Source organism: Silene latifolia, chromosome 2 (assembly GCF_048544455.1).
Source record: "Silene latifolia isolate original U9 population chromosome 2, ASM4854445v1, whole genome shotgun sequence".
NCBI lineage: Eukaryota > Viridiplantae > Streptophyta > Magnoliopsida > Caryophyllales > Caryophyllaceae > Silene > Silene latifolia.
In genome coordinates this window covers 100,097,027-100,122,946 of record NC_133527.1, presented here as the reverse complement: position 1 = coordinate 100,122,946, position 25,920 = coordinate 100,097,027, and the positions used below count along the sequence as shown (strand labels likewise).

At 36.2% G+C, this 25,920-nt stretch overlaps 3 long non-coding RNA genes across 4 annotated transcripts; all 3 read right to left on the bottom strand.

Annotated features, from left to right (window-relative positions):
* Positions 1–14,782: 14,782 nt before the first annotated feature.
* On the bottom strand, positions 14,783–15,751 carry LOC141630001 (uncharacterized). The gene is made up of 3 exons (XR_012537402.1): positions 15,596–15,751; positions 15,205–15,486; positions 14,783–15,108 (listed from the first exon to the last, which is right to left on the bottom strand). It is a non-coding gene; the product is annotated as an uncharacterized LOC141630001 (long non-coding RNA).
* A 173-nt stretch (positions 15,752–15,924) lies between these two features.
* On the bottom strand, positions 15,925–16,682 carry LOC141629997 (uncharacterized). The gene is made up of 3 exons (XR_012537400.1): positions 16,592–16,682; positions 16,109–16,282; positions 15,925–16,035 (listed from the first exon to the last, which is right to left on the bottom strand). It is a non-coding gene; the product is annotated as an uncharacterized LOC141629997 (long non-coding RNA).
* A 651-nt stretch (positions 16,683–17,333) lies between these two features.
* Positions 17,334–19,747, bottom strand: LOC141642867 (uncharacterized). Of its 2 annotated transcripts, none has more exons than XR_012543496.1 (3): positions 19,530–19,747; positions 17,985–19,249; positions 17,334–17,531 (listed from the first exon to the last, which is right to left on the bottom strand). It is a non-coding gene; the product is annotated as an uncharacterized LOC141642867 (long non-coding RNA). The 2 variants fall into 2 exon arrangements; XR_012543497.1 differs by having other exon boundaries at positions 19,534–19,747.
* Positions 19,748–25,920: the final 6,173 nt, after the last annotated feature.

Below are 25,920 nucleotides of genomic sequence, written 5' to 3'. Positions count from 1 at the left end.
GAAATAATGATTCTTTGATTTTGTGCTACTACCACCAGCCTACACATGTAGATAATTAAAATAATAAAAAATCCAAAGGTAACATATCCTAGCTAGCTAGTTGGAGTAATAAAAATAAAAGCGTACTTAACTAAATACCTCATCAACCTGCTCCTTCAATGATGAGGTAGTAGTAGCAGGTATGAGTGGGGACTTAGGCTTATCCGTCTTTTTTGTCCCCTACACAAAATTTCCATTCTTTTTATAAATACAGACAAAATATAAATAAAGGGAGATTTTTAAAAAAATGGAGAAGTTAATTAAATACCTCATCAAGTTGTTGTCTGGACGAGGTAGTTGGCATGTCCGGGGACTTAGGCTTATCCGCCTTAGCCGGCTTTTTTGTTCCCTACAAAAAATTTCCATGCTTTTTAGAAATACAAAAACAAAAAAAATTAAAGAGAGGTTTTCATAAAAATGGAGAAGTTAATTAAATACCTCATCAAGTTGTTGTCTCGACGAGGTAGTTGGTATGGCTGTGGACTTAGGCTTATCCGCCAAAGCCGGCTTTTTTGTTCCCTACAAAAAAAAATAACACATAAATTTAACATATAAAAACATTCAACAATTAAAAATTTAACATATATATAAAGGTATTTCTTCTAACCCCAACTGCTTTCGGCTGAGGCGGAGACGACCGAGCCAAGAAGATGTGAGATTCAGGCCATTGGAAAAAACTTCCAATTGCATCTCCCAGAATGGTAATGTCGTCACGAACTTGGACAGGCAGTTGAAAGTTTTCATGGACTGGAAAGACTACAGTTATCTCCACTTTTCTATGATTTGGCAAAAGTTTTTCGCCATGAACAACCACTACAGTTTCCGCTGCTGATTTGGTGTGCATTTCTACGAGACCCCGGCCAACACGCACATATGGATTATCAAATTTAGGGTCATCAAGAATAACTGGCCTCTTGTTTACGGCCTGAAGAATACACATACATTATTATATCCCAAAATTTAATAGAATTAATATAAATTTAACTAATTAAACACTTCATGCATACCTTCATCGAAAAAAGTGAACGACTTGAAGGGGATGTATGCTGTTTTCCATCAGCCGTCTTCTCAAGTTGCATCTCCTTTTCAGACCCATTATTTAACTAATAAAATTAACCAATGGCACGATATCAGAAGTTATAGCATTAGAGCTGGCAGGGAACACACCCCCTGATCTTACCCAAAAAAAAAATAAAAAGAAAAATAAGGAAGTATTAGGTACCTGATCGGCTTTAGTTGTTACAACTTCAGTTGTTACAACTTCAGAAGCATTAGATACCTGATCTTTCTGAATCTCGTTGACCGATACTTCCTTCTCATGTATTGCTAAGGTAGTAGTGTTCTCGGCCTCTTGACCAATCTGTTGTACCTTATTACCCCCATTATAAATGACATCCTCCATCATCTTCACATCTTCTTCGGAAAGCTTGCCTCCAGCATTCAACTTTAAAAGTACGGATGCCATTAACTGAAGCTGCGTGCCAAGAATGTAATGTTTTAGCAATTTTTATCCCAACAATAACATGTGAATTGAACTTAAATGAAAATAATAGAATAAATGGTACCATGTCAGCCTTCTCAGGCTTAGTCTTCCTTTTCTTCTTTATCGGGGCAGTTGTCCCATAATATTTCGTTACTCCAACTTGTAACGGGACGCCCCTCAATCGACCTGGATGTTCAGGTTGGCCGATCGCTCTAGCAAGAACGTCATCACGACCATTGGGAGTTAATTTCCCTTCTTCTACCTCCTTCAATACGTTGTCCTATAATATATTAAATAAACATCAAATTATATTTGTGTCTAAAATAATAAAGTTAGTAAAGAACTCGTCTTAATAAAATAATGCTTACTATGTTGGCCAACACTTCCTCATCATATTTGTCACGCGACCGGGATCCTTTAGGCGTGTGCCCCTTCTTTATAAGTTACATGCCGATCCAAGTTGGTCACTCCCTTTGCCACCTACACATTAACATGGTAACAGTTATACATGTAAATGTGTATCAAGTCCAAGTGTGATTAAATAAATCAAGTCTCACAGGGGAATGCATGCTACTTACGAGGTTCTCTTCTATCTTTCTGTAACCGCCTCGAGAACCATACCATTTCCCCTTCTTGCATGAAATGTTAGCACGATTTCTTCTGCTAACGGCCTTCAAATAATTATATAAAAGCGCAAGTAGATGAGATAATAAAAAGATTATATAAATAACTCATTAATTAAAAAAATGATAGGTAAATCGTTAAAAGGCGAGGATATTTAATCTGAAACTTCTCAGTAGTTCTCATCTCTTTGAAAAGATCCTATTGTTCCTGACTGATGGTGGGACACTTATTGTCTCCCGTTGCCTTGTCCACATACAACCAATCCCTAGCAACGTCACACTTGCACTGCCTTAGGACATCCCCTGCCTTATGCATTAAATACTTATCATGGCATTCATTGGCAATATCAAATGCTTCCTTTACACGAGCCAAGTATAACTTCCTCAATTTTGGATTCAAATTTCTAATGTCATCTAAATGGATAGGCACAAACTGTCTTGTGCAACATCCAATCCAACTGGATAAAAAACCCGTATTTGGACCAGTAGGGAAACCCTTCGAGCTCCATGTTATTTCAAGCGGCTCTTTAGCGGCTATAGCTGCAAGGGCTTGCGGGCACTTCGTAGCACCCCTCTCACTTGGCTTATTATCCCCAGGCTTATTATTCTTTTGACTTCTTTTCCGTTTTTCACCCATGATAATCCTAAAACCCAAATATGAATGAAATAGGAAATGAACAACTTAACAACGTCATGCAGATTATTATCTAAAACCCTAAACCCTAATAGGAATGAAAATTTAAAACAACAGATTGAGCTTCTAAAATCCTATACCCTAATAAGAGGAGTGAAGTAGATGATGCGGGATGATAAAGATAACAAAGAAGACGAAAAACAAACAGATGCATGAAAAAGAAAAAAGATGATCGTCTTAAAACCCTAATGACGAAACACAAAATTAAAGTGAACATACCCGATGATGATGATAAAGAGAACGAGCAGGATGATAATGGAAGGCAACGGAATCTGGGCGTCGGAAACTGGGCGACGGCCGGCAACGAGAATGTAGAAAGCGAGGAAGAGAGAATAAGAAACTCAGGATACCAACGGTTGAACTGGTGTTGTGTGTGTTTGTGTGGTATGATGTATGTGTTTGTAAATTAGTTTTTTATTAAGACAAACTATTGACAACAGGTCCTTAAAACAAAACCGTTGTTATATGTTAATAACAACGGGTCAATAAAAGTCAACCGTTGTCAAACTTTATTACAACGGTTAAAATATACTCGTTGTAATATATTTTCACCAAATTTGCGCCAAAATGAAATATGTCTAAAAAATGAATGACAACGGGTAGGGGTACTACACCCGTTTTTGAAAGTAATAACAACGGGTGATGTAACTATAACCGTTGTTGATAGTAACAACAACCGGTGATGTAAATATAACCGTTGTTGAAATTAATAACAACGGGTAATTTAAATATAACCGTTGTTATTGTTGAACCTTTTTTTAAAAAAATTACTGTAATTCCATTACAGTCCAAACCTGTAACAATACATACTGTAACAGCAGAAGCACCATATACTACAACATTATTCATCAATTTCAACACCAGCATCCACATCTAATAATAAGATCAAGAAAATAAGACAACACCAGCATGCATGCATACTGCATATCTAAGCTACAGGATTTACCATGCCATGCAAATTTGGGAATCTTTATTTAACAATGACCATTATTGGTTCTATTTGCTTTTTAAAGCTACCAAAAGCTAAAGACATACAATACATCTCAAACTTGCTATAAATTCAGGCATCCCATTAGCTCCCCACAACTCATAAATAAATTAAACCATCAAATTACTTGTCTGAAAATGACTTAAAATGTTGGTCGTCCATATCACTGTGTCCTGATGAACCATCTCAGGATCGGGGACGTTTCTTGGATGTCATAGTTTCTTCGTTAACCCAAATACCTTCACCATGGTCATCACGCATATAGATCCTTTCACTGTCCTCATGATCAGTGTCAACATCGTCGAAATAAGATACAGTGGTAGAGTGATCCATTCCCTCAAAAACGACATCCTGATCATCATCACCATTATCGGATGGACTACTCCGTCTACTCCTTATATACAGTACAACAGACCACTTCTTTATCCATAAGATCGGTGACATAGAACACTTGTTTAGCTTGGGATGCCATTATGAAAGGATCATCCTTATTATTTCCAACCTTTCCCTGATTGACCAACGTAAATCCCATCTTATCCTTTCGGACACAATGGAGGTTGTTATCAACCCAGTTACATCAAAACAAAGGCATTGTGAAATCAATGTAATCTAGTACCAATATTTCTTGAATAACACCATAATAAAGGCATTTTCCCCAAATAGGCTTTTTATCTTTCGAAGTAGCAAAGTGTATTGCCTTAAATTCAGAACTCACACCACTATTTTGCATTGTGGTCAACTCATCTTGCTCGCGGGTGTAAAAAGTATATCCATTAATGGCAAAACTGTTGTAAATGGTGACCCTGGCATTTGGACCTAAACCAAGACGTAGTAACCTAGGAGAGATGTCATCACCAGTTTGATTCGTACACTCTAAGACAATATTCCTAAACCACTCTACAAACGTCTTCGTATGCTCGTTTGCAATCCACTTCTCGGTCTTGTTTGGGTGATCGTATTTGAGCTCATCTTTGTGTTGTTGAATATAAGGTTGCACCTCATCTTCGTTGTTTAGCACATATGTATGTGCTAAATGCAACATTTCACGTGTCACAATTTTTTCAACCCGGCCCCTAAAACTTTTTCCGGTCATCCAGTCACTATGACGATTCTTAGGAACGCCAATCAGCTCCTTAGGGGAGAGATTAGTGTAACAATATGAAAGAGCTTCGTCTAAAATAGCGCGTTCAGCAATACAACCTTCCGGACGATACCGATTAGATGTATAGTCCTTGTAGACTTTCATCAATCTTTCGAAAGGATATTGGTATCTCAAGTACACGGGCGCAAGGTACAAAATATCCCTAACCAAGTGAATGGTCAGATGAATCATGATAGTGAAAAAAGAGGGTGGAAAATACATTTCCAACTGACAAAGAAAGGTTACAACGAGGTCCTGCAATGAATTCGCGCTATCAGGATCGATGACTTTCTCGCATATGGACTTGAAGAAAAGACAGAATCTAGTTATAGCATATCTTACCTTTTCACGTAAAATGGAACGAATAGCCACAGGTAGTAATTGTTGCATCAAAGTGTGACAATCATGTGACTTTAACCCGGTGAGTTTTAGGTCTTGCATCGACACTAGGCTTTTGATGTTCGACGAATAACCATGTGGCACTTTAATTCCATTCAAGCATGCACAAAACTCTTTTTTCTCATTCTGTGAAAGGGTATAAGCTGCTGGCGGTAAAAATGTACGATTACCTCTCTTATGTGGTGCCAACTCTAGCCTAATACCCATCATTTTCATATCTTCCCTAGCTGCGGCGTTATCCTTTGTTTTACCAGGAACATTCAGAAGGGTATTGATAATATTATCACAGACATTTTTCTCAATGTGCATGAAATCAAGGCAATGCCTGACCTCCAGGTCAGGCCAATATGGAAGTTTATCAAAAAATATGGATCTTTTCTTATACCCACGAGTAGAAAATTTAGAGCCGCTCTTCTTCCTATAATCTATCTCAATATACTTTACTTTCTGATAAACTTCATGCCCACTCAAATTTCTAGGAGGTTGACAAAGTTCTTGTCTTCCATTGAATGCTTTCTGCGTCTTGCGATAACAATGGTCATGATACAAGAACCTCCTATTTCCCATATACACATACTTATGAGAAGACTTCAAGTATTCAGACTCGATATCCTCCCCACACAATGGACAAGCCTCTTTCCCATGAACTGTGTGCCCAGAAAGGTCGCCATAAGCCGGATAGTCAGATATTGTACACAATAACATCGCTCTTAAATTGAAAGTTTTGTTCTTATATGCATCAAATACAACTATCCCACTATCCCACAACATTTGAAAATCATCTAGAAGAGGTTCCAAATAGACATCTATATCATTTCCAGGTTGTTTAGGGCCGAAAATTAACAACGACAATATCAAATCATTTCTTTTCATGCACACATATGGAGGTAAGTTATAAATAGCCAACACTACTGGCCAAGTACTATGTTGGCTACTCATGTTTCCGTGTGGGTTCATTCCATCAATGGACATCGTAAGACGTAAGTTTCTAGGTTCATTGCCGAACTCGGAATACTTAGCTTCGAACGATTTCCATTGCATACCATCTGCCGGGTGTCTCAGCTTTCCATCATTTATTCTTCCTGTTTCATGCCAAGTTAACATTTTTGAATCATCGGGATTCGCATAAATCCTTATGACTCTTGGTATCAATGGAAAATACCAAAACACCTTAGCCGGGATCCCTTCCTTATCCTTATAACGCCACTCCAAACATTTAGGGCAATTGGTTCAGTTTTGATATAATTTCCGATACAATATGCAATCATTTGGACATGCATGTATTTTCTCAAATTTCATACCCAGTCCTCTTATTAGTTTTTTCGCCTCATATGTCTTAACAGGTAGAACATTACCATCTGGAAGCAACTCTTTTATCAAGGCTAAAAAACTAGTGAAACACGTGTCACTCACCCCATTTGCCCCCTTGTTATTATACAACTTCACCACAGCCGACATTTTTGTGAACTTACAACCAGGATACAAAGGTGCTTCAGACTCACACAACTTCTCATACATGTTGTTAAGGTCATCCCAATTAATAGTGTCATCACCTACGTCTTCAAAAGCATTCGACTCATCATTATTCTCTTCATTATCTATAGACCCAACATTCAACTTCTCTGCTTCCAACTCTTCCAACTCAAAAAACTCGGCAAACTCAGGATCGTCAGTTAGCCTTTCGTGTACCTCAACATCATCTTCTTTAGAGCTATTCTCGTCCTCTAATGGTTCCCCATGAAAAATCCAACGTGTATAGGATCGACTAAATCTCCACTTTTCTAGGTGTATTTTAACGTCCGGAAAAACCATATAGCTAATATTACCACATCTTTCACAAGGACATGCAATACTAGAAGAACCTTTCAAATTGTTCGAAACGACTTAATAAAATTCAGCTAAACCATCCTTATAGTTGCGGTCACTCATATTTGCATCAATCATCCAAGTTCGAGTCATTTTTCTACATTAGTAATATATAGGCAACTAATTCAGAAAATCCAATAATAGGCAAACAAATAAACGAAATTCAGGAAAGCAATTAAGCTAAATTATCAACAAATTAGATAATAACCCAAAAAATCCTATATTTATAAGCGTTGCTAAGAAACATATATACCTGATTGATAAACATGATGAGGGAGAGAAGACAGTGACAACAGTGACGGAGATGAAGACAGAGAGACGGTCAGGGAGGAATGGAGGATGATATAGTAGCAGTATTAGCTTGTGTTTGTGTTTTGTAGCGTATAACAAAATGAAGCAATCTGTTGTTCTTAAGATATGTCATTACATTAATAACAACGGTTACTCAGTATACAACCATTGTTACAACCTAATAACAACGGGTTCTAAACAAACCGCTGTAATTACTTTTCACTAATTTTGAGCCAAATTATTAACAACGGTTAAAATATATTACAGATTCAACCGTTGTAATTAGTTTTTATATTAACAAAGGTTTTGAAAGTATGACCCGTTGTTAAAACCAATAACAACGGTTAACAACACAGAACCGTTGTAACTAAGTTTTGAAAAATTCGCGCCATCCATTCTACAACGTCTTTTGATGATTTTCGTGAATAAGCGTTGTTAAAGGGCCGTTGTATTATCCTGTATTTGTAGTAGTGATTCTGTTAAATAACATGATCAAAACGATGATTCCAACTCCTTGACGATTCCTTAAGACCATACATGGATCTATTAAGTTTGCATACTTTGTTAGGATTTTTAGGATCCACAAAACCCTCAGGTTGTGTCATGAACACTTCCTCTTCCAGAAACCCGTTCAGGAAAGCGGTTTTGACATCCATTTGCCATATCTCATAATCATGAAATGCAGCAATCGCTAACATTATCCGAACAGATCTAAGCATAGCAACTGGTGCAAAAGTTTCATCATAGTGTAAACCATGAACCTGAGTGAAACCTTTTGCCACCAATCTAGCTTTGTAGACATCCTTTTGTCCATCCATGCCGATTTTAATCTTGAATATCCACTTATACTGAAGAGGTCAAACATCTTTAGGTAAGTCAACCAGGTCCCATACCTAATTATCGTACATGGAATCCATTTCGGATTGCATGGCCTTGAGCCATAGCTTAGAGTCAGAACTCGTAATAGCTGCTTTATAGGTCTTGGGTTCATCACTTTCTAAAAGTAAAACCTCATAGTCACCATCTTCCTCGATAATACCAAGGTATCTATCAGGCAGGCGACTAACCCTTTCTGACCTCCTAGGTTCAGCAGGAATAATAACCGATTCTGACGTTGAAGGAACATCTTCCTGCACTATTACATCAGTTTGTGGCTCTTGAACTTCATCAAGTTCAAATTTTTTCCCACTCTGTCTTCTAGAAATAAACTCCTTTTCTAGAAGGACAGCTTCACGAGCAACAAACACTTTATTCTCGTTACTATTGTAGAAGTAATATCCATAAGTTTCCTTAGGGTAGCCTACAAAAATACATTTTTCAGAACGAGGTGCAAGCTTATCGTCAGACTTGCTCTTGACATAAGCATCACAACCCCATACTTTCATGTATCGCAGATTCGGGACTTTCCCTTTCCATATCTCATATGGAGTTTTGTCAGTTGCTTTAGTGGGACTTTTATTAAGTGATTGTACCGCAGATAAAATGGCAAAACACCAGAATGACTTAGGTAATTCTGTTTGACTCATCATCGATCGAAACATATCTAATAAAGTTTGATTCCTCCTTTCAGCCACACCATTTAATTGTGGTGTGCTAGGAGGAGTTAACTGAGATACAATACCGTAGTTCTTAAGATGATCTCTAAAGTTATTGCTTAAATACTCCCCACCACGATCTGATCGTAATGCTTTAATCTTCTTATTTAATTGGTTTTCTACTTCATTCTGAAACTCTGTGAACTTATAAAAAGCTTCACTTTTATACCTCATTAAGTAGATATACCCATATCTACTCATGTCATAGGTAAAAGTAATGAAATAGTCATAATTACCTCTAGCAGTCGATGTCATTGGACCACATACATCGGTGTGTATTAAACCCAACAACTCACTAGCTCGAGATCCTTTTCCTAGAAAAGGTGAACGAGTCATCTTGCCAAGAAGACAAGATTCGCATGTACCAAATGATTCGAAATCAAAAGGTTTAATTATACCAGTCGACACTAGTCTTTTAATGCGTTTCTCATTAATGTAGGTTGACTTTATACAATCCCATTAAGGGAACAAGTACCACACTTGTCTTTAATTACAAAGGAAAACCCTTCTGTGTCAAACACAGATACGGATATTATATTTCTAGATAGCGTTGGTACAAAATAACAATTATTAAGATGCAACTCCAGCCCTGAAGCTAAACTAAGTACATAAGTTCCTACTGAGACGGTAGCTACTTTAGACCCGTTTCCCATTCGGAGATCGACATCACCCTTGTTTAGCTTTCTTATGCTTTTTAGGCCCTGCAAATGATTGCACAAATGAGAACCACAACGAGTATCTAATACCCAAGTTGTATTTAAAGTATAATTTATGTCTATCATAAAAGATTTGGTTAAGAAATTACATGTTGGCTTCACAATGCCAGCTTTGATGTCATCCAAGTATTTCGTGCAATTATGCCTCCAATGTCCCTTGTTATTACAATAATTACAAGTATCTTTAAGAGGATTACCCTTTATAGGTTTTGGCTTGGTAGAGCAATTCGCAATTTCTTTACCTTTTCCCACCACCTGAACGGGCTTCTTACATGTGTTCCTCTTAAACTGCCTTTTCCCCTTCACGTTAATTGGAAGCACATCTTTCCTTGTACTCCCACTCAATCCCATGTCCTTCTCTGCTTGCACAAGCAGAGAATGGAGCTCATGTAAACTCTTTCTCGTGTTTGTCATATTATAATTTACCCTAAATTGGGTAAATCATTTGACGTGAGAGAGAGTGGAGCACTCGGTCCACCACTAGTTCGTCGGGGATCTTACATCCTAACACCTCTAAAGTTTCTACGTACTCAATCATTTTAAGTTTGTGTGAACTTACAGGTTTACCATCTTTGAGGTTATCCTCAAAGAAAATGAACTGCGGTGTCATATTGAATTATTCTCGGGGCTTGAGAAAACATAGTTGAAAGCCTCGAGAATACTTCATATGCATCACGAAACTTGGCACATTGTCTTTGTAAAGCAGGATCCATTGAAAAAATCAAAACATTTTTAATTGCATCAGATTCTTTTTGATAATTTGAAAAAGCCTCCCTTACATCGGCAGTGGCCCTAGTACTAGGCGAAGGGGGAGAGGGATCGACAAGGTAGCGTAATTTGCCATCACCTGCGGCAGCTAATCGAAGTTGTTCCTCCCAATCTTTAAAATTACTACCGTCGGCTTTTAATACATATTTGTCCATAAAAGAACGTAGCCATGAATCTCTAGCTATGGTGACGGTTTCAGTAGTAAAAGTTATCGTGATTACTGCAAAGGAAATAAAGGAAAGATTAACATTTATCGTCTAAAATTTTTTTCAACTTGTGAAACTATTTTAACAAGTTCCCATTTATATAATGATCTCCCATTGAATTATATAAATGATTCCAAGATCCAATTTTATGTAAACACGGGCACGGTGGACCGATTCAACCCATATTTATATAAATTTGGTGAGTCAACATTCTGACTGATTCTACTACTAGAACTCTTGGTTGATGGATTTTCTTAAAATCTATCTTTTTGCCCCAGAATAAATATGGGCACGGTGGACCGATTCAACCCATATTTATCCCGTTGAGTCCAACCAATTTTCACGCGTAATAACTTTTATTACCCTACTTGCCCAACGTAAAAAGAGTGTACCTCGGTGATCCGAACCTACCTCTAATGAAGAAGGGATTCATAGGTGCTATTATTTGGTAAGGCTTAATCTCAATTTTAAACAAATGTGACAGATCTTATGAATTTAATTGTCTATCACCTTTAAGTGAACAAAATTAGTGAATGCTAGATGATTAAATCGATCACAACAAAATAAAAACATATAGTGACGATTTGGCATGAATGCATATAAGAATTAAAACAAACAAGTCCGAATATGGCCACCTAGTTATTCTAATTAACTAAAATTATTACACTTCGGAAACCAACTCCTTGGTCCCTTGAGTCTTCATAAATTGGCCTCCTTCATTAGGACTTCGGAACGCCTTTCCGAAAAGACCGTCTTCATGAAAACTCCGTCTTTAGATGCTTCATCTAATTACTAATAATTAAATTACATAGCAATACCTTATTATACAATTTGTAATAAAATTAAAATAAAAAATATTAATTAATTACAAATTAGGCGATACGAAATCACAATTAATTACAAAACAAATTGATATTCCCTTACATTACAGGAAATACCAATTTCTACCTATGGCCATATTAGGAAAAAAATTACATAATTATAATGCTAAAAATAAATATTCATCTAAATGAATAAGAAAAAATGCATTATGTAATTTATGACATGCCAAATCGTCTTACTTACCAACAACGATCAATTGAGCTTGTTTTGACGGAATTTTTACCAATAAAAATTCATAATCAATTCTTAAAATAATTTTAAGATATGCTAATGATACTAATCTGGTCTAATATAAAAATAATCATTCTGAACAATTATGTTGAAGTTATATGGGATTTAAAGCATAAATTATGACAAAAAGACAAAATAATTCACAATTATTATGGAAAAATTCTATTTAATTTTAAAATTTATGGAAAAATAAATTTTAAAATTTTGTACATTCTGGTCTTTCACCAAAAGGACATGCATGTGAAAATTTTGATTTTAAAATTTATTTAAAACAATTTCATAATTTACTCGGTAAAACCACAATTTTTACGATTTAATTCTAAATCAAACCATAAAATTTAAAATGACTTAAAATAAATTGTACACTTTAAAACAATTTCGTGGAGCTAAAAATTCAAAAATTTCGTGCCCAAAAATTAAATCAATATTCATTTACAAAATAACCATTATTTACCAATTTTTATCAAATAAAAATCAATAAACTATCTAAATTAATCACATTAACTTAAAGTATCTACTTATCTCATAAATAGAACATGAATGTGGTTATTTATAAATAAATATGCCTAAAATTACCATGCAACCTAATTTAATTAACTCTTAATTAATTTTAATGCATTTTTACTCAATTTTATGTCATTTTAAGTTATAAAGAGTGGAAAAATTTAACAAATATCAAATTTTCGTCCCATATCATCCTAAGACAAGATTATTTATATGCAAGACCATATTATGTGATAAAACTAATTTTAGTAACATAATATCAATTTTATTAATTTATCTCATAAATTACTAAAATCGTCTTAAGACAACATGCATGTATTTAACAATGTTCTAATACCACTTGTTAGTTATTTAGACCATGTTAATACTCATCTTATGATATTAAAATTACAAATTAATTTAATGTGGTCTAAATCTACATGCATGCAAATAAAAGCAAGAAAAATGGTATTAAGCCATCTTAAGACAAGAAAATCCTTACATTGTATAAGGTAAGTTTTGGGCACAACTCAAGGACTCCTTCCTTGATGTTGTTCTTGAGCTATGAAAATGGATGATCCTCCAAGACAACTAACCACCAAAATATATGGTCTCCTATGGAAGCACCCAAGAATCAACCCAAAATACTACTAAAATACTAACTAGGTATATGTAGTAGTAAACCTTGTTTATTGTATATTTGATATAATAGATAATATTATTACTTTGATAATATTATTAGTTTAATTTATATGTGTTTTAAATATTTTAAGATGAACAAAATAAGATGAAAAATGGTCTTTAAAAGCTCCAAGTGAGCCTTCCAAAACAACAAGAAAAGACCAATTTTTCTTCCAATTTTTCCAACAACAAAAAATGGTGGAGTTTGGTGGTATTTATAGGCAATTTGGGGGGACAATTATGAGTGGAAAATGCCACCAAATGAACACTTGTAATGCCCTAAAAAATCAGTCCATATGGACCATTTTGGGTCCATTTCGATTTTCGACATTTGCCCCACAAATGCTTATAAGTCTTATATTTAATTATCTTATATAATTAAATATTAATTTTATTATTTAACACTTAAATAATACAAATTAACTACCAATGACTATTTTATCAACATACAATGTGTCAATAATATCCCACTTAGCTAATTTTACAACCTCTTGTATAATTTAATAGCTAATTAATTTCACATTAAAACATATACACATATGGTATAAAATTAATTAATTAACAATTAATTAATAAATTTTAATTCATTTATTAATTATTTAATATCACATAATTAAATAATAAATCTCCTTTTCCCGAGTTCGTAACCCGTCATCAAATAATACATTTATGTGACTAACTAAGTCAAATCATACAAGGAATTAATTATCTCGTATCTCATACAAATAATTAATTTATTCTATTTGGGCGTCATCCTATAGGTGTGACCTAAACGGATCAGCTCATCACCGCCGTCACACGACAGTAATGTCAAACTCTAATCAGCCAATCATTACCGATTAACGATGACTAGCTGACAAATAAAAAGATAAATCCCTGATATTCCTTTTACGAGATTTAATATGTAAACGCACTCATTGTGGAGGACACTACTCCAACAGGTGCTTTAGGAGACTATTATATAAATCACACACAAATCAGCTGAATTAGATAATCAACCTCTCGCATAAACATTAATTAAATGATTCGAGTAATTATTAAGAATACACTTACTAATGGCGTGATAAAATTGGGAACAACGTCGCTTTCATATTTTCCGAGTGGACATAATCTTTTTTTTGCTTCAAAAACACTAAATCATAAATATACACACATGCCATTATTATTTGCATATATATGTCTCAAGTCATACAATAACAAATGACATTATTGAAGGTTGTAAACTTACTCATTATCATCCTTACACAACTGTCAGAGGGTTCGCTTTTGCGAGAGTCAATCCAGTACACTGTTTTTGTTTCCACTTGGATTGCCAGTAACACCCAATGCTTCCTATTCAGTTTGGGACATTGAACTGTTCGTTCATTTACAAGCATTTAAGCATGTTAGTAATAAATTTATAGAACCGTGATTCTTTACAATAATCATCTACTATACATACATATTCTCATTGTAGGGGGCATGCCATAATTTTTTGGACGACATCAACCGACGAGCGATACTATTGATTTGTTCTTTGTATGAAATTCTGTGCACAGAGAACGCCTTAGGACTCAACAATCCGTAGGCATGAAATGGGACCATATTCTCGGCGATCTGATTATTCATGGACCTATTACGCCACATGGAACAAAGAATGTTATTGTAATTGATAATTTAAACAAACATCATTATTCGTAAATGAAAATGACTAAATAGTTTTATTAATAAAATTTACTTCATCCAAATCAAAATGTGAACAACATCTAAATTGTCAAGGTCGACGAATTCCATCAGTTGCTTCGGGTCTAGTTTGGCTACATCAACTACGCCCATAATTTCCTGTTCAATGTTAATCATGACTACATCCCCTCTAGGTGACTTCTGTACAGCCAGGTTGTGCAAAGCCATCAGCAAAGCAGTTTTCATTTTTTTCTTATAGTCACACGATTCATAATAGGAATCATAAGAAGGTTTGACTGCAACAACTTCCGTTGACGTAGTAGTAATTGCTTCAGCTGCTGCCGTGACTTTGCTTAACTTCTGCAAATGTAAAGATTAAAGTACTTACGATGTGTTAATATTTGTACCCTAATATATTTAAAGCACAAGTAATAATTAACGTCTGCGTATAGGTACCTCGGGGATAACAACATTGATGAGGTTGTTATGCCATTGCACATAAGAGCTCAGGGCTTCTTTCAAATACGTGACCTTCTCAGTAGGAAATGGTACTTGTACTTCCTCATACTCGTCTTTATATAATTGGGACACTTCTACTTTACTGCAATTGTGACAAACGGCTATACCATGAACCTTAACTTGTTGAAGCCGCTCGTATGCGAACACGTATCACCTGGCAACAACAACTTTCTGTTTCCCCTGTAAATTGAAAAGACGACAAAGCACCTCGCAATCGCCCTTCACGACAACTTTAATCAATTAGTACACATACATTCACTACCTTTAATAAATTTAATAAGTAAAAAACGTGTACTGAGATGAATAATTATAAACTAGCAGCTATTACCTTTTTCGGTGTAGAGAAGAACGTCTGATCATCAACTACCTCAATCTCTCCCTTTGTCACGGCCTTACTGGCTTCCTCTTCCTCTTCAACTGCCTGATATCAATCCTTGGCTCCCACCTGAGTCTCCATTGCCATTTCCTTCTCCCTTGCCATCTCCTCATCAGCTTCCTTTTGTACATTAACACTTGTCCATATAACACGTACTGATTTTCCAAATCATATCACATTGTATATATATAAGACATAAATACTGTTACCTCTTTTTCCTCCTCCTCATCCTCCTCCTTCTGCTCCTCCTTCTGCTCCTCCTCCTCCTCCTCCTCCTCCTTCTCCTCCTCATCTGCTTCCTTTATGACCTCTTGAACCATATCCAACTCTTTTTCTGATGGCTTTTCCCCAGTTTCCAACATTCTCATCATCAACCTGGAAATTTTATGTAGCTGTGTAGTAGGATTCATGTCAGCATATATAGTTATAAATTATGTTGGTTCAAATACAGTCTTTATATATTACCTTCTTGGAATCATCACCACTTCAAGTAGTTTTCCCAAAATACTTACTGATACGAACATGTGTCGATACCCCTCTCACACGACCTGGATGCTCTGCTTTGCCGATTGCCCTAGCAAGAATGTCATCACGTCCTTCAGGCTTCCATTTTCCTTCCTGTACCTCCTTACAAATCCTCTACATACACATAAAATCATTAAGCAACACACAATTATATACCTCCGACTACCAGTGGTAGGAGTGACATATTTATTCAAACTTAATATTTTCTCTTTGATGTCCGTATCATATTCAGTTTTCGTCTTTCTATTCTTAGGAGTGTGACCTTCCACCGAAGCGTCGTGACGACTGAATTTTCCAATCTTTGCCTACAATTCATTCATCACATTGATATCCTCTCAAGATATGTATGATTACGATGAACATATATAACATCCGACTAAAATACATACTATTCTAATACTATAACAATTATGTAGTACTTACAAGTTTCTTCTTAATCAATCTATTACCACCTCGGGAGCCGTAATAGACTATCTTTTTCTTTGAAATGTTCGCCTTGTTCCTCTCACTGATAGCCTTCATCAAATAAATTGTATCAAGAAACGTAAGCATGACCAAACACTAAACTAAGTATACTTCTTTACTTATTATTATTAAGTTACCTTAAACTTGTCAGACTGCCTATAAGTGATATAGCTATCCCAATGGTCTTGACTGACACACGGATAGTTCTTTGTTGGTGGGTTCTTGTTCAACTCCCCGGTTTCCTTGTTGAACAAGTGGTTCTTAGCCATCTTTAACTTCCAAGAACTGAGGGCTTCCCTTGTCATTGTTTTTACACTAGTAGAAAAAACCCTATAGTGGCGGTCATAAATGAACTTTTGTGGCGGTTTTTAAAGATTTTGGGTGCGTCGTATATCACGGGGTCGTATATGCTATAGCGGCGGTTGTACAACCACCGCTATAGCTCGCCTATGGTGGCGGTTATTAAACAAAACCGCCATTATGGTTGTTAATAAAGAACCGCCACTAAAGTAAACTATGACGTCGGTTGTTATTAAAGAACCGCCACTAAAGCAGAACTAATAGTGGCGTTTCATATTAAGAACCGCCACCATAGATAGATTTTTAAAAAAAAAAAAAAATATTTGGTACCAAAATTTCTCTGCAATGTCCTATTGATAGATTTGAGAAGCCAAATAGCGAAATACACAAAAAAATACATACAAAATAATGTTAACCAAGGAACTTGCATATCATCCGAGAAATGAAGAATGTCGATATTCAAAATTATACATCCAAGTGCATAAATAATCACATAAACATCTTAGTTAATAGACTAATTAACATTACATATTCCCTAAATAGTTGTTAGCCTACCCCTCTTTAACATCCTTCATCTCGTCAATTGATATTCTTAAATCTGCAATGACAAATTTAACAAAACCACTACTAAGAAAATCAAACGGAACATTATTAAACCAACGTCTAACTTTACTAAAATTTAACCTAAGAGACTATAAACATTGAATTCAAGTTACTTGTAAGGCATAAATTTTTTTGGCGTTTTCACTGAGATAATATAATAAAAATAAAAATGTGTACTTAAAATAAAAATGTGAAAATAGTGACTCCAAGTGTAGCAAAAGCATGTGGAAAAACTCGAAACAATGGCCTAATTTGTTGCACATCTCTGGACTGAAGGTTTGCTGTCGTCAATTTGCCACATGCTACTTTTGTTTAAAACAATAAGATTTGGTTTACACCAACATCCCGTCCCTTCCCTATTTGGATATTCTATGGTCAGTAGCATTTCCCATCCTTAATGTAGAGTTGAGTGCTATAGCTTAAGTTAAATATTAGCAAAATTAAGTACCTGAAATCTTGAAACCAGCTTGTATGTCACTTTCCCTGAATGTTCATAGGCGCTTCTAGACACTTGTATGTCACCTCCCTTAATGTTCAAACTAGCTTGTATGTCACCTTCCTGAATGTTCACACCTTAAACATTTAGAATCTAACAACATATATAAAATAAGGTGTTACAACTATGCTATAACCTATACATAGATTGATAGACATTACACAGGCCCGCTGGAGTTTCATTTTTCAGCTCAGTCACCGGTTACAGTCATTGTCAGTATAAGTTACTATTATTCTACTAGTGAAATTACTGAAAGATAAAGTGGCATCCAAGGTGTCCACAAATGAAAGATAGGAAACAAAAACCACAATAGAATAACAATAGTGAGAGAAATAAGACTACTACATGCTAACTCAGTGTGTTGCCTATACACATGCACACTCACACATAAAAATAACTGCAGGTATTATACCTCAAATTCTTCAAGTGCATGACGACTGACGAGCAAAACATACATGTCATTCCTATTCAAGAAAAACTCATGTTGTAACTTCAAACACAAAGAAAATTACAAAAGCACTATATGGCCTCCATTTGCTCTCAATCAAATGCCTAATTCAGTCTGACATAAACAATCCAAGAATGAATACTCCCTCTCATGATTATGAGAGTGAAAAAACAAAACAATTTTATTAATGAATAAACCACATATGATGAAAAATACTTGTGTATGAGTATTACGTCTCAATATTTTTTAATCTTTTTATTCTTTGTTAATGATATTTTAATCAAAGGTAAACAAATGACTGAGACAGACAAGGTATCACCAAAGAAGCCATTCGTTTAGGTAGAACTGAACTGCCATAATTTGGTTGACATATTAACGCAGCTTCTGATGAGTTGCCCTTATGAAAAGACAATAATTTGACAATATCTGTGTGCATGACAGTGACCTTAATTGAAGTTGAAGCAACATTCTATGGATCATCAGTTACAGGACAATCCTTTTTTTGTTTCTTAAACTACATATTCGTGAATGAAGGAACAAGATACGAGTCGGCAACAGCTAAACGAAGATGATATTATGGCGGAATCGATCGCAATTCGCCAGCAAACCATGAACTCAATAAAAATAATAATGGAAAAACTGAAAAGAAGGTTAAAGAAAATAAGGATACGGGGATTAGCCTAAATATTAGAAGTAAGGTCTTTGCAGATAGCTTCCATTTTTAACTCAGAGTACAGAGTAGCACCGGCATGATCCTAATACATTGTGCCTATAAGAACAAACAAAAGAGTATCGATTTTGTTTCCTTGGAAATTCAATATAAGAGGTAATTAATTAATTAATGAACAAGAAGTTAAGCAAAAAAGCCCCAATATAATAGGAACCCTAACTCGGATCGGTAATCATTTAGTACCCATCTTCGAAATTTTTTTATCATAAATAAGACCATCAACCGTACTATCAACAACATCTCCGTTGAACAATCAGTTGGTAGGAAAACCCTATAAATTAAATACCAATATGAATCGAAATCCGAAAAAAATAAATACCTACTGGTGTTGAAGAAGGAGTCGTGCGAGGTTGGGGCAGGGTCTAGCCTGATAAAGGTGAGGACGGTGGTGGTTACAAAATCGATAACGATCCGTGTAAAGAAGTGTGAGTCTGAGCAACAGCGGTCGTCGGTGTGGTATGAGCTTGGGGGTCGCTGACGGGGTTTCCAGTGTGCTTGGGGTTAGTGGAGTTGTGGAGTTATTTGTTTTAGGCCTTTAGGGTTGACGTGGACGATGTCGTCACTCATCCAATCAAACACATTTATAATACTCAACAAACAACTAGCTAGTGGTAAGTCGAGGTCGATCCATGGGATGGTGTGCTTTGGGTTCTAAGTCTATCTATCTCAATTTATGCTAGTGTCACAATTTGGTTGGGTTTGTAGTTGTGTCTAGACTAATGCAAATGATATAGTAAAACAAGCAATAAAAGGAAAGGTGTAAACAATTGATTAAAAGTGCTAGGATATCATGGGGTCATAGGGGATTCATGGTGTCGATCATACAAACATGTTTACAAGGTTGCAAGCAATTAGTGTTGTGGGGGAACCGAGTTGGGTTATGTCTTACGGTTCTTAGGAAGAGTTGGGTCCCGGAGCCGAATCGATTAGATTGTACAACACCTACAAGTCGACTTACTTTCCTCCTAATCAACTTCTATGCATGGTCTAACAAGACTCGAGTTGGGTTATGTCTTACAAGTCAAGTTGAGTAGATAAGAGATGGTTGTAAATGCAAGGATTCATAGGCTTAGCATTTCATCAAACACAACATGTGCATAAAGTTGACATCACAACAAGCAAGCAATTTAATCATGTGAACATATTAGATTAAGCATGAATCAATCCCATGTTTGTTTCCCCCAATTACCCACTAATCCTAGCTAAAAAGACTACTCACTCATCATCATGGAGAACATGTCATTAATGGTGTCAAACACAACAACAAGTGTAAACATGATAATAGAATGAGGAAATAAACAATAAAGATTAAAGAGTAAAGGAATTATACCAAACTTGAGGTGATCCAAATAATAATGCAAAGAATAATAGAAGAAACTTGATGATTGATGGAAGGTTGTCAATCTCCCAATAATAACCCAATAATCTTCAATTACCCAATAATAAACTTGAATAATAAACTTGAACAATAATTAAAGAGAGATTAATGTGTAATTTGTGGAAAGATTAAAGAGTAATCTATTCTAATCTACTCCTAATCTAATCTAAAGAAGGATTTTCTACCCTAAAAGTTCATGCTTGATTAATTACAAAGATGGAGTATTTATAGTGGAAATTAGGGAGGATGCATTAGGGTTAACTAAGGGCTAAACTAGTAATTACACTTTTTAAGTTGAGCAAGGAGACTCCGGGATTGTCCGAGAGAAGGGCTTCTCTTATCGTTGCTAGAAGAATGAAAACGTCTTTGTGCTACAATCCGTGCGGATGGGAGTCGGGACGGCCGGATTTCAGTAAGGGAATCCGAGCGGATTCAGTGGGGCAATCCGAGCGGATTTGGGAGAAGACGCTCGGATTGTAGCAAGGGAATCCGAGCGGATTTAATGCAAGACGGGCGGATTCTCCTCCAGTGAATTTTTTTGTTTTTCCCAGCCAGAAGACGGGCGGATTGGGGACAATCCGGGCGGATTGGGGAAGACGAGCGTCTTCTTCTCGGGACGCGCGGATTCCCGAACAGCTTCTTTGTTTGACCTCGGATTGTAAAACGGACGTTATTTTCTCATCCGGACTCCTATTGGAGTGATTCAAAAGCCTAGATCGCTTATTTTTTCGACGCCGTTCCATCTAGCATATTTTCAGAGCCAAAGGAGCAACCCTTGGTTTGCGTTCCGAGCAATTTTCTTCATGAATGGCTTCCTTGTTTTTCCTCCTTGCTTTAAACCTTATGACCCTTCTTTATACTCTTTATTCCTACATCATTGGTCATCATTCTTGCCTCCTCTTCATACTAGTCCATCTAATATCATCAATAAGCTTCCAAGTATGCACGAAAGACGGGAATTTCCGCCTTATTATCTCCTTTTCTACAAAACATATGAAATGCGATAGAAAAGCAAATAGGAAGGTTTTGACGGATAAAATGGCCATAGAATGCTATAATAGTATGCAAAATAGGCTCAATTAGGGGACTAAATGTGCGCTAATTATGGTCACATCAAATATCCCCAAACCGAACCTTTACTCGTCCCGAGTAAAGAGGTGACAAAAACTAGACCTTTATTTAAACTAACCTAATAACATAACCGATATGAGACAATTAGCGGGTCTCACTCCGCCCCTTCAACTCACAACAAGACAACCATGAGGTAGGATGCCTTCTTGCAAGGCAAGGTGGGTCTTGCCAAAATGGCGACACATCCAAACATTAAAGCACACAAAATCACATAATGGATGCATCTACAAAAAGAAATAGCCACTTTCCTCATCTAAGTGGCGGAAATTATCTACAAGAGAAGCAATTCAAGGGTACACACTCCTTCATAGATACAATTTCTTCAAACTACTAAGCCTAGAAGGATACCAATAAATCACCTCCAAAAGGTGTCAAGCTAGGGTACCTTTGTCCTCAATCGTTAAATGCTTTTGTCAAGAGTAGGCTCCCTATGGTGTTAGAAACACTGGAGGATCGCGGAATTCCCCCTCTTGCCTAGACAAGAAGAAGGGTCGTCCCCTCTCTACCATGCACAAAAATGGATAAGATGAAAAAGGGATCAATAGATATTTGAGTTTCATTTTGGGAGTTTGCTTTCATTTTTGTTTTTCCCCCAATTTCTTGTGGCATATAACATTTGAGAACACTTTCTTTGCCATTTCTTTTTGATTTTTGGCAATTTCAACACTTGACAACTTTTTTGCATTTCTTTTTTGAACATTTTCAAAGTCACCCCAATTAGTAACGAGGGTGCCTTGTATTTGAAGCTTTAGGAGTCTATTTTTGCTCCTCTTTTCATTTGATGCATTTTTGCAAACTTTCTTTCACTTTTCATTTCATTGAACTCAAATTGATTTCTTTTTGTGCCCATTCCCTTTGATGACAAAAATGTGGTAGAACATGGATGAATGATGGATGTATGGGTGCATGGTTTCAAGGGTCACCTTGGAATAAATGGTAGCCAAGGAGTTATCACACCACAAGGTACTCTTGACTAGGCCTTAAACCATGGGTCAAAGGATACTAGCATGACACATCCTAGGGTGTTTTACAAGTATTCTAACAAGCAAAGTCTTAAGAATAAAAAGCATCTACTAGGGCTTATATACACTTGTCAAGCTTCCCAAGTAGACGGTTTCACAAAATTTTTCTAACATGCAAACTACATGCCATGATGCAACTAACATATAAACATCCTAATGCAAATGTTTCTACCAACTAATATGTCATGTAAACTAAATGCAAGTCCTAAGTTCACATTGTTTTTACCGCATTAATCAAAATAAAGCCACATAGTCATTAACATAAAGAGGAAAAAGGAGATTGGAAAGATCATACCATGCGGTCTTCAATATCCTCATGTCTCGGATGTGGCGTAGTCAATCAATGTGAATAAGGATGAACAAACACAATATATACAATAATATATACATGACTACACTACAAAGGAAATGAACATGTTTTTGAATTTTTGAATTTTTCAAATTTTTATGGTTTTTGTTTTAATGAAATTAAAAGACATATTTTTGTGATTTTTCGAAATTTTTCAATTTTTATGCATTTTTGGAATATAAATTCCCATCCCCCACTTTATTTTGGACATTGTCCTCAATGTACATGTAGGAGTAGGAATGAAAAAGAAAAACATGTTTTTGGATTTTTGATTTATGCAATGATATGAATGAATGCATGCATGCTCTAGCTAAATGCAATTCTATATGACATATATCACAAATGAATGCAATCTAAACTATACTATATGATGCATGCTTTAAACTATGGTCACTTATGATCAAACCTCCCCAAACCGATTTAAACACTATTTCTAGTGTAGAAATGAATAGGTTTGGCCATTAGTAACTATGCATAAATTCTAATCTATATGCAACTATCTACATGAATCATGTGAGATATATTACAATGCAACTATACTATATGAACTAACTAATGTAAATGCAATATGAGATATAATACAAATGCAAGCTTAATGTACATGTATGCAATTGTAAATGTAATGCAAAGTTAAAGGAAAGAATATCTTACAAATGGTGGTTTGAGGGAGGACTCCACCAAACTCATTACTTGTTGCCATGGTTATAGATCTTGTCCATGTTGCTCAATGCTCTCAATAACCGGTCAAATGCTTGGGCACAATCCTCAAATAAGCATAAATACGGTTTGTTCCAATTCAAGATGAAGCTTGGCCAAGGGAGCTTGTCACTTATTCTCTTCTTCACCTTGCCCTTGGCATTTGAGCCTTTGAAACACTTCCAATAAGTAACCCCATGATTCTTGTCAACATTAGGAATGAAGTATGGATCATTTTCGTTTGGAGACTTCGACTCACCACCTTCTCCTTCAATTTCGGTTACGGTGATAGCATTTTGATTTTTCAATCCTTCCAAGGTGGAAGGAGAATTATCATGGCTTTGATGATCAAGTTCCTTAGATGTTGACATTGTGGATGCCAAATTCCCACAAGTAGCTTCACGTGCAAGTTTCTCTTTGAGCTTTGCCACCAAGTAGCTTTTGTATGATGCCTTGACCTTTTGAAGATGGTCCACCATATCCTCTCCAACAATCATTGGCTCCATGGTAGGGGCCAAGTAGTCTTCATGAGAAATGGGGAAAAGGAATTCATCTTCTTCATGGAAGCATACCTCAAACTTCTCAAGGATGGGCTCCTCAAGTAAGGCAATCTCACAACTCCATTCCTCTTCTTCATTGCAAGACACATATCCCGCATAAGCTTCATCCATAGGTACGTCATCATCGCTATCTCCATAAGAATCATAAATGGGGGCTTCATTCTTCTTCATTAGTTCTTCCTCCAACACCTCAATGTTCACATCAAAAGTCACACCCTCATACTCACAAAGGCTAAGAGTATTTGGCTTACTCAACCCCATGTCTTCATCATCAAATACCACACTTTCATACTCACAAGAGCTTAAGGAGGTTGGCTCTTCCCACTTCACATCTTCTTCATCAAAGGTCATTACCTTAAATTCACATTCATGGTCAATGCTCAAGGATTGGTGGGGAGTGGTTGGTTGGGTAGTTTCTTGGGTTGCCTTTGTTTGGGCAATTTGAATCTCCAACTCCTCAACTTGGGTAACAATGCCTTGAAGAACATTGTCCCTATTTTGGCTTTCCTCTAGCATTTGTTTGAAGAGGTTTTGTTGATCTCCCATCATTTGGAGAATCACATTTTGAATGGGTTCATCATTTTGTTGTGGGTAAGTGTGAAAGTGGTTGTATTGTGGTAATTGAAAGTCATTGTGAAATGGGTATTGGGTGGGTGGTTGTTGTTGATATTGGGTGTGGTGATTTTGGTGGGAAAAGTTGGGGTAGTGGTTAGGATTTTCGTTGTACAAATAATAAGGTAGGTTTGTGTTGACTTGCTCCTCAAACTCCCCATACTCATAATTATACTCAAAAGATCTACCACATACTCCATATGTCAAGTCTTGGGTCATCATCATTGGTCAAGATAGAGATACAACTACAAACATGGAAACTACAAGAAAACGGTAAAAACGATCCTTGAGGAACAAGTTCCTCAAGGTGAAAGCACAATTAAAATAGACAAACAAGTAAGAACTTAATCACATAGCACCGTCCCCGGCAACGGCGCCATTTTGACGTGGACGATGTCGTCACTCATCCAATCAAACACATTTATAATACTCAACAAACAACTAGCTAGTGGTAAGTCGAGGTCGATCCATGGGACGGTGTGCTTTGGGTTCTAAGTCTATCTATCTCAATTTATGCTAGTGTCACAATTTGGTTGGGTTTGTAGTTGTGTCTAGACTAATGCAAATGATATAGTAAAACAAGCAATAAAAGGAAAGGTGTAAACAATTGATTAAAAGTGCTAGGATATCATGGGGTCATAGGGGATTCATGGTGTCGATCATACAAACATGTTTACAAGGTTGCAAGCAATTAGTGTTGTGGGGGAACCGAGTTGGGTTATGTCTTACGGTTCTTAGGAAGAGTTGGGTCCCGGAGCCGAATCGATTAGATTGTACAACACCTACAAGTCGAGTTACTTTCCTCCTAATCAACTTCTATGCACGGTCTAACAAGACTCGAGTTGGGTTATGTCTTACAAGTCAAGTTGAGTAGATAAGAGATGGTTGTAAATGCAAGGATTCATAGGCTTAGCATTTCATCAAACACAACATGTGCATAAAGTTGAAATCACAACAAGCAA